General features: G+C 45.7%; 1 non-coding gene across 1 annotated transcript; it reads left to right on the top strand.

Moving 5' to 3' along the window:
* Positions 1 to 8,610: 8,610 nt before the first annotated feature.
* Positions 8,611 to 8,684, top strand: trnai-aau. Its single transcript has one exon. It is a non-coding gene; the product is annotated as a tRNA-Ile (tRNA).
* Positions 8,685 to 9,646: the final 962 nt, after the last annotated feature.

A 9,646-nucleotide genomic window follows, 5' to 3' on the forward strand; every position in this document is an offset into this window, starting at 1 on the left:
TATGACGTCTATTTTGCAATATCGGTGTTTTGTTTCACTCGGACGTGGTTAATAGCAATTCGCAATGATTTATTACCCTGTAATAATTGCTTGTAAAGCACATGATTTTAGTGCCGCCAGCTGAACAGTCGATGCAGAGACAGTCATCAAGGATGTGGGGAGTACACAAAGAGCAGATATTTCAGGCACCAAATGAGCAGTGGGCGTAATTCCTATGGGGTGAGAAACAGGGGAACAAATAGATGTAAAAGAATTTGGGCCTTCAGGTATATCGCTCACTAACCATCAATGCACATGTACAAACAATCATGTTAAGATCTCATATTCCGGGCTGTCATGTCCGAGTACCACTCATTCCAATAGATATTTACACAACTACCTTAAATTTGCTGCCGCACGGATTCTATGTAACAGGCATAAAACCTACAAATGAGTTCTGTAATGCAATGTCGCGAATTACATCCCACCATTTTGCCGCAAACACCACTTCTGGGGTCGCAAACTTATTAGGAATTCTTTATATGTGATGATGCTGTATGACGGTGCGAATTGAGAATTCCGAGGATGGTACCATTGAGGCAGCAGATCAACCAGAAAGTTCGTGAATTTTTTGTGAAGCCGTGAAACACATAACACCATATTTCTCATATTCGTACAGGCGCTGCTCAGACGAAGCACCAGGATTGCATTGGCACTGGATTAGGAGCAGTGCTGTTTCCGGAGTTCAGTTGGTCACTTTAGGAGTTCAGTTCTGATAATCTTAGATTTGTATAATTACAGGAAGGGTAAAGCGGAGAATGTGACCGCCCTGTCTTCGCGGGTTCGCTGAAGGAGACATTCACCTAGTGTCAATCCCCGGCCGTTTTCTGCATCGTTTCCCCCCACCCCACCCACCCACCCCCAACCTTTTCAGAGCTTCTACCTGTTTCTAATCTCTTGAGAAAAGAAGAATGAAGGGTGGTCTGATCGAGGTTTCTACCCTGTTTGAATCTAGTGTTAGATTAAATAGGGAGAAACTGCTTCCGCCGGCGGGACGAATGGAGTTGAACCAACACATATTGCTGGCACTGATTCACAGCGACAGTGACTCGGCCCACCAAGGGAAAAGTCCAGAAGAACTTATCACACTTGGAGCAGCTGGGCATCTAGAAATGATTCCTAAAAATGATCGACGACGCCGAAATTTCGAGAAACAAATCTTTATTTTTTGCAAACGGATTAAACATATCCATCTCTTCTGTTCTCCTGAATAAATCAGCATTCTTTCCTTTTTTTAAACTGTCATGTCACTGGGACTAAGCCGTTTGACCCAAAAGGCTGCACTTGGACTAGGTCAGGAGCAATGGGCCCTCAGACTAAATGCCTGATGCTCTACCGACACGGCTCTCCGGGCTGTATTGAAAGTATCGCTGCCTTCACTGTCTAACAAGAGTCTTCACAGCGTTTATATTTTCCCCATTTCCTTCTTTGGTAATTCACTGCCTGCAGCGCATTTCCCCCACAGACAGACCGGCAGCCTCCCTTTTGCTGCATGTCACAAATCTTCTAACTTGCATCAACTACTCGTTTTAACCAGTGGCGTGTGACGTGACAATTGTTGTTATCCTGGTCTGTGCACTGGACCTTCAAATCTTTGAAGGATGTATATATTTCAGGAAGCTATTAAGTTGCAGAAATTGAAAGCGGAGGCTCCAAAGGCACAGACATGGATTTCTCGAGTGGATAAACCATTTATTATGGTGTTTGTCTGGGGAAAGTGTGATACTATTCCCTTGAAAGCAATACAGCTCCCTCGGAATATTGTTTAAATTGTGTGAATCACTAAATATAGGGATCTAAATGGATCTGCCAGCCCGAGACCATCATTAAAAACGACCCACCATTTAACCCTCCCCACTCTTTCTTGCATAACGTGCAGTAACATAAACCAGTCACCCTCCTCCCTTGGTCTGCTAAACCTGTAATACATTAAAGTGCTTCCTTAAGTATATAACTCTAAATGTAGTGTTGGTCCATTCGGGCTTCTTAATATCGGCACGTAAACCTAAATGTTTTTTTTTTCTGACACTGTTAGGTTGATGTAACCTTCATAACATCTGCCTCCATGTTATTTCTTGCTGGGTTTAACAGGTTTAGTTTCGTCACGTTTCTATCTTTGCCCCTTCATGTTACATTTGGACGGTTGCTATGCAGCCATTCACAACCACATCTGGACATATATTTTGATTCTTTTCCATAACCATTACAAGTCTCTATGGATGTTGCATCAAGAAACATTTTCTCCCCTTCCCTCCACCATCACACATTCGCCTTTGTACACACTGCCCTTTCCTGCTCTCCGCATTTTAAAAAGTTGGTATATTTATATCTTCCTTCATTTCTGATGATAAGTCATCGACCTGCACTGTTCACTCTGATGCCTCCACAGGTGCTCCCTGACCGGCTGAGTATTTCCAGGATTTTATATATATATATATTCCCAGCAATCAGGCTTCATTGCTTTACTGTCTGAAAGGTCGGTGGAATGAGATTCAATCTGAATTTAAAGAGAACTAATTTACAGGGTGACTTGGAAGCTGGATTGTGGAACAAAATTGACAGCTCTTTCCAAGAACCAGCGCAGACTCGACGGGCCGACAGGCCTCCTTCTGAGCTGCAGGATTTGATGAATCGCGGCTTTAATTTCTGCGTTGGCTGGGAGATTAGGAAATAGCTGAAGACGTGAAGGTAATGACCGAATGGTTCCAGGTAATTGATGTTTTGTGCCGAAATTGTAATACATGTAAGTGGATTTCAGGCAGAACATAGGTCTACAAATTATTACTATATTAACTCCTAAAACCCCTAATTAACCTCGCTTCCACTTACACTCCCGTTAAGAAAACAGTAAAAACAAATATATTTAAACAGACCCCAGCAAGTCGACACAATACCCTGGGCAGAAGTATTCAAAGTGGCTATTCCAAGCTTCGGTCTGTGTAGACAGCAGGCTTAATGCACAAATACTGAAGGCTGTTTGCACTTCCAGTCGACCTGAGAATGCCTTCCCTGCCCTCGTTCTCCTTTATACATGCTTGTCCTTTTTAATGTAAGCCCCATTTTTCCCATATGTCCTTGGATCTTTACCTTTCTCATAATATGAATCATATTGCTAATCATATTGGTAATATTATCAGGAACCTTTGGGAAAAAAAATAAACATGCTGATTGCTTGCCTTCTCCGGCTAGGTGTAACATCCAACCATCTCTTTGAAATTCAAACTACTGTGATTTATCTAAAACTGCAAATTCTGCTCACCTCACATTCTAAGACTTCAGCCATATTTTCCCATTTAGCATTTCTAAACCTAGCTTCATTTGATGAGTCAAAGCCTCCAGACCAGCTGTCTCCAATTCAATTAAATCCCACACACACTCAGACAAACTAAGCAAATCCCACTATTACCTACTTCTACAATAAATCACAATAATGTTATGAGAATTATTGTACAGTCGTGACATCTGGAATTCCCTTCCTTAAGCTCTGTCCTCCTTTACCTCTCTCTTCTTTCACACATCCACGCATTTGGCCAGACAGTTCGTCATTTTCCTAAGTACCTCCTTGTGAAGCTTCGTTTTAAATATTGATATATAACACTCCTTTCAAGCACCTTGGCAAGGTGAGGGGTGGGGAGTGTTATTTTGTGTAATGCAACAGATACATAGAAGATTCTGCTGTGTTGGTCAGTTGAGCGGGCTTCAAAATTGAGTGGATCCGTTAAAAGTTAATATATGCCTCCGGTCAGAGCTCGGGTTGTGGAATATTGAGGAGGGTCACTGCTCAATCTGGGATGACGAGTTTTATCTAATGTTGGCTCCCATTTATAGCAGCAGATACCACAGGCTATCCACGTTCATCGTGCCGGAACTCCACCATCGATTTGTAATTTGGTCATTTCCATGAGGTGACCTGGACTGTACACAGTACTCACATTGTGGCCTAACTAATGTATGATACAGCTCCACCATAACCTCCCCGCTAGTACATTTTAAGCCTCGTCTAATAAACGAAATGATTCTACTTGACTTCTTAAACACTTCATCGGCGTTTCATGTAACATTCGGGAATCTGTGGAGATTCGCTCCAATGTTCATCACTTCCTGTAAACCTCCCAATACTCTCTTCATTAATTGTGTATTCCCTTCGCCCTGTTTGAGCTCCCCAGCTGCATTACATCGCTCTCTCCCGGGCTGAATTCCATTTGGCAATTCTCTGACCATCTAACCTGTCAATTGATAACTTCCTGCTATCTAACCTCCTCACTATCAAACACAGCCACTGTTCTCGTTGCCTGAAAACTTCATGAAGATTCCCTCTATAGATATTTCCAAATAGTTAATATGTGCCATGAAAAGCACGGCTAAATATGCATGTGGCTTTTTTTCAGGAGGGAAATCTGGTTGGTACAAATCCATGTCCCACATACCCTTAACGCTGATGTTTTCAGGATTCACGTCGGTGCTCGGGCGCTCTTTAAAATGTAAGTTCTCCATTGGCTGCCGTGCAGCCTGATAAACAATTCCCAGTGATGTTTGCAGCAAAACGGTACAACGGATTTGAAAGCCGTGCATTGTAACTCTTTCGAGTACAAACACGTTTCCATCTGTTCCTATTCAGATGAAGTTACACTGTTTCGTAGTTTGCCATTGTGAGATTCGAACTCTTGATTTTGGAGTTATAAGCCCAGTACCATAACCACTTGGCTATTTAGGCCATGCTTAAACTTCAGGCCATTGATTGGTGACATGTAACCTCCTGGGCTCAGAAATCAATGCCGCCCCCGTCTAGTTCCAACCAATCCCGAGCGCTTCTTTCTGAAGACAGCCAGAAGCGGGTAAACGCGAGGCAGAACAAGAGTGAGCGCCCCCCACAATGTTGCTCTGGGACTTGGGAAGCGGCGCTGTTGTATGACTATTAATCAGTTAAACACATCAATCACAGCGGCAGCTGGCCTGTTATTTATCGCTTTCCCAACTTGCTCTAATCGCCTCACGTCATCGATTGAGGGCCAGGCTGAAATATATTTCAGATCCCTGACATACAACTCCCCCGAATGATAGCACCAAATGTAAATTTCAACAGGCACTCGGTAATTTCACGTTGAAGCCTCCGTCGTGCATTTGCACGACTGTGAGCACCTTCTTTAATTCCAACATCCTCGAGCTACAGCAACATTTCGACCCTATTTTTACTCCAGTGTTTGAAGGGCTTATATATTTTATTTAATTCGGCATCCTTCCAAAGGCGATTGTGAATGAGCAACTTGCACTGGTCATGCGCGATATGCCCATCATCCCATGCAATAAATAGAAAAAAGATTGCACGTGATATCAGGCTATTGATGACGGGAGCTTTTGCAGCTTAAGGTTTGCTTTGGACAGATTATTTTCATCATTGACAACAAGACGAACGTTTCTGTGGCTGAACAGTTTTGTGAAGGTCGGATCATTCAGCAGCTCTGGGAGAAACATACACTCACAGCTCGCTGGTAACCTGAAGCATTAACTGGGCAAATAGGAAAGTTCCAGACTGAAACAGAATTACCTGGAAAAACTCAGCAGGTCTGGCAGCATCGGCGGAGAAGAAGAGAATTGGCGTTTCGAGTCCTCATGACCCTGCAACAGAACTAGTTGAATCCAAGCAGAGGGGTGAAATATAAGCTGGTTTAAGTTGGGGGGGGGGGTGCGGTTGGGTGGGGGGAGAGAAAAGTGGAGGGGGTGGTGTGGTTGTAGGGACAAAAAAGCAGTGATAGAAGCAGATCATCAAAAGATGTCACAGACAAAAGAACAAAAGAACACAGGTGTTGAAGTTGCTGATATTATCTAAACGAATGTGCTAATTAAGAATGGATGATAGGGCACTAAAGATACAGCTCTAGTGGGGGTGGGGGGCATAAAAGATTTAAAAATAATGGAAATAGGTGGGAAAAGAAAAATCTATATAAATTATTGGAAAAAACAAAAGGAAGGGGGAAGAAACAGAAATGGGGTGGGGATAGAGGAGGGAGTTTCGGATTTAAAGTTGTTGAATTTAATATTCAGTCTGGAAAGCTGTAAAGTGCCTAGTCGGAAGATGAGGTGCTGTTCCTCCAGTTTGCGTTGGGCTTCACTGGAAAAATGCAGCAAGCCAAGGACAGACATGCGGGCAAGAGAGCAGGGTGGAGTGTTAAAATGGCAAGCGACAGGGAGGTTTGGGTCATTCTTGCGGACAGACCGCACGTGTTCTGCAAAGCGGTCACCCACTTTACGTTTGGTCTCTCCAATGTAGAGGAGACCACATTGGGAGCAACGAATGCAGTAGACTAAGTTGGGGGAAATGCAAGTGGAATGCTGCTTCACTTGAAAGGAGTGTTTGGGCCCTTGGACGGTGAGGAGAGAGGAAGTGAAGGGGCAGGGGTTACATCTTTTGCGTGGGCATTGAGTGATGCCATAGGTGGGGGTTGAGGAGTAGGGGGTGATGGAGGAGTGGACGAGGGTGTCGCAGAGGGAACGATCCCCGTGGAATGCCGTCGGGGGGGTGAAGGGAAGATATGTTTGGTGGTGGCATCATGCTGGAGTTGGCGGAAATGGCGGAGGATGATCCTTTGAATGCGGAGGCTGGTAGGGTGATCAGTGAGGACAAGGGGCACCCTATCATGTTTCTGGGAGGGAGGAGAAGGCGTGAGGATGGATGCGCAGGAGATGGGCTGGACACGGTTGAGGGCCTTGTCAACGACTGTGGGTGGAAAACCTTGGTTAAGGAAGAAGGAGGACATGTCAGACGAACTGTTTTTGAAGGTAGCATCATCGGAACAGATGCGACGGAGGCGAAGGAACTGAGAGAATGGGATGGAGTCCTTACAGGAAGCGGGGTGTGAGGAGCTGTAGTCGAGGTTGCTGTGGGAGTTGGTGGACTTGTAATGAATATTGGTGGACAGTCTATCACCAGAGATTGAGACAGAGAGGTCAAGGAAGTGTCAGAGATGGGCCCCATGAAAATGATGGAGGGGTGGAAATTGGAAGCAAAATTAATAAATTTTTCCAAGTCCCAACAAGAGCATGAAGCAGCACCGAAGCAATCATCGATGTACTGGGGAAAGAGTTGTAGGAGGGGGTCAGAGTAGGACTGGAACAAGGAATGTTCCACATACCACATAAAGAGACAGGCATAGCTGGGGCCCATGCAGGTACCCATAGCCACACCTTTTATTTGGAAGAAGTGAGAGGAGTTGAAGGAGAAATTGTTCAGTGTGAGAACAAGTTCAGCCAGATGATGGAGAGTAGTGGTGGATGGGGATTGTTCGGGCCTCTGTTTGAGGAAGAAGCGGAGAGCCCTCAGACCATCCTGGTGGGGGGTGGATGTGTAGAGGGATTGGACGTCCATGGTGAAGAGGAAGCAGTAGGGGCCAGGGAACTGGAAATTGTTGATGTGATGTAGGGTGTCAGAGGAATCACGGATGTAGGTGGGAAGGGACTGGACAAGGGGAGAGAGAAGGGAGTCAAGGTAACGAGAAATGAGTTCCATGGGGCAGGAACAGGCTGACACGATCGGTCTACCAGGACAGTCCTGTCTGTGGATTCTGGGTAGGAGGTAGAAGCGGGCCGTCCGAGGTTGGGAGACAATCAGGTTGGAAGCTGTGGAAGGAAGATCTCCAGAGGAGATGAGGTCAGTGACAGTCCCGGAAACAATGGCTTGATGTTCAGTGGTGGGGTCATGGTCCAGGGGGAGGTAGGAGGAAGTGTCTGCGAGTTGACGCTCAGCCTCCGTGAGGTAAAGGTCAGACAACAACAGCACTACCCTTGTCAGCAGGTTTGATGACAATGTCAGGGTTGGACCTGAGAGAATGGAGTGCAGTAAGTTCAGAGGGAGACAGATTAAAATGGGTGAGAGGAGCAGAGAAATTGAGACAACTAATGTCGCGCCGACAGTTCTCAATGAAAAGATCAAGAGAAGGTAAGAATCCAGAGGGAGGGGTCCAGGTGGAGGGAGAATATTGGATGTGGGTAAAAGGATCCGTTGAACGGAGAGAGGACTCCTGCCCAAAGAAGTGAGCACGGAGACGAAGATGGCGGAAGAAGAGTTCAGCATCGTACGGAGCCCGAAAATCATTAAGGTGAGGGCGTAGGGGTATGAAACTAAGTCCTTTGCTGAGCACTGAACGTTCAGTGTCGGAGAGGGGAAGGCCAGGGGGTATAGTGAATACACGGCTGGGGCTGGGATTGGAAGATGGGGTGGGGAAGGAGGGATAGGCAGGAGATGAGGGTCCTAGATGGGTGTTGGTGTCGATGAGTTGCTGGAGCTTGTGTTCCTTAGCACTTGAGAGAAAGAGAAAAAGTTTCTTGTTGAGGTATCGGATGAGCCGAAGAATAAAATGAAACTGGGGGCACGCGCAGCTTTGAAAAAGGGTGCGGCGGTGCTGCTGGAGGGAGAGGTCGAGTGTGTTCATATGGCGGCGCGTGGCACTGAGTGTGGATCTCAGAATGCGACGGAGTTCCAGACTGTGCGGGATCGATCAGCGAGGAAGAATGCTAAATTCTCCACTCACTGCGCGTTGAATTTGAAAAGCAGATACTAGGGGAGTTGAAGCGGGTGACCGGTTAGCTCAGCTGGTTAGAGCGTGGTGCTAATAACGCCAAGGTCGCGGGTTCGATCCCCGTACGGGCCTCTCAGTTTTATTCCACTGATAAGTAATTAAAGCCCAGACCCCGGTGCATTTGTTATTCCTCCGCTGTCCCATGGAAACAGCGTTTCGATAAGTTCTCCAGCAGCGTTGCAGGCTGTGTTTATTTTTTCCATCCATGTTTCTTGCTTCTGGAACATTTCTGCCTCGAGTTCTGACAAATCTGTCCTTTTAACAATTCTGTACCACAGATTTGTTGGCGTTTTCAAGACAACAAAACTTTGCTACTGTGCAACGGAACACTTGCAAACGACGCTCTGCTCAGCATCTCCGGGGCAAATATATCCTCCCAGCTCCCTGCTAACCTGAAGCTTTGACGGGGCAAAAAGGAGAGTTCCAGCCTGTGCGGGATCAGTCAGGTAAGGGAGAATGCTGAATTCTTCACTCAGTGTTAGACTGAATTTGAAAAGCATTTATATAAAAAACAAAAAAACTGCGGATGCTGGAAATCCAAAACAAAAACAGAATTACCTGGAAAAACTCAGCAGGTCTGGCAGCATCGGCGGAGAAGAAAAGAGTTGACGTTTCGAGTCCTCATGACCCTTCGACAGAACTTGAGTTCGAGTCCAGGAAAGAGCTGAAATATAAGCTGGTTTAAGGTGTGTGTGTGGGGGGCGGAGAGACAGAGAGGTGGGGGGGGGGGGGCGGGGTGTGGTTGTAGGGACAAACAAGCAGTGATAGAAGCAGATCATCAAAAGATGTCAACGACAATAGAACACAAAGGTGTTAAAGTTGGTGATATTCTCTAAACGAATGTGCTAATTAAGAATGGATGGTAGGGCACTCAAGGTATAGCTCTAGTGGGTTTTTTTTTATAATGGAAATAGGTGGGAAAAGGAAAATCTTTATAATTTATTGGAAAAAAAAAAGGAAGGGGGAAACAGAAAGGGGGTGGGGATGGGGGAGGGAGCTCACGACCTAAAGTTGTTGAATTCAATATTCAGTCC

This window comes from Carcharodon carcharias, chromosome 17, assembly GCF_017639515.1.
Source record: "Carcharodon carcharias isolate sCarCar2 chromosome 17, sCarCar2.pri, whole genome shotgun sequence".
Classification (NCBI taxonomy): Eukaryota; Metazoa; Chordata; class Chondrichthyes; order Lamniformes; family Lamnidae; genus Carcharodon; species Carcharodon carcharias.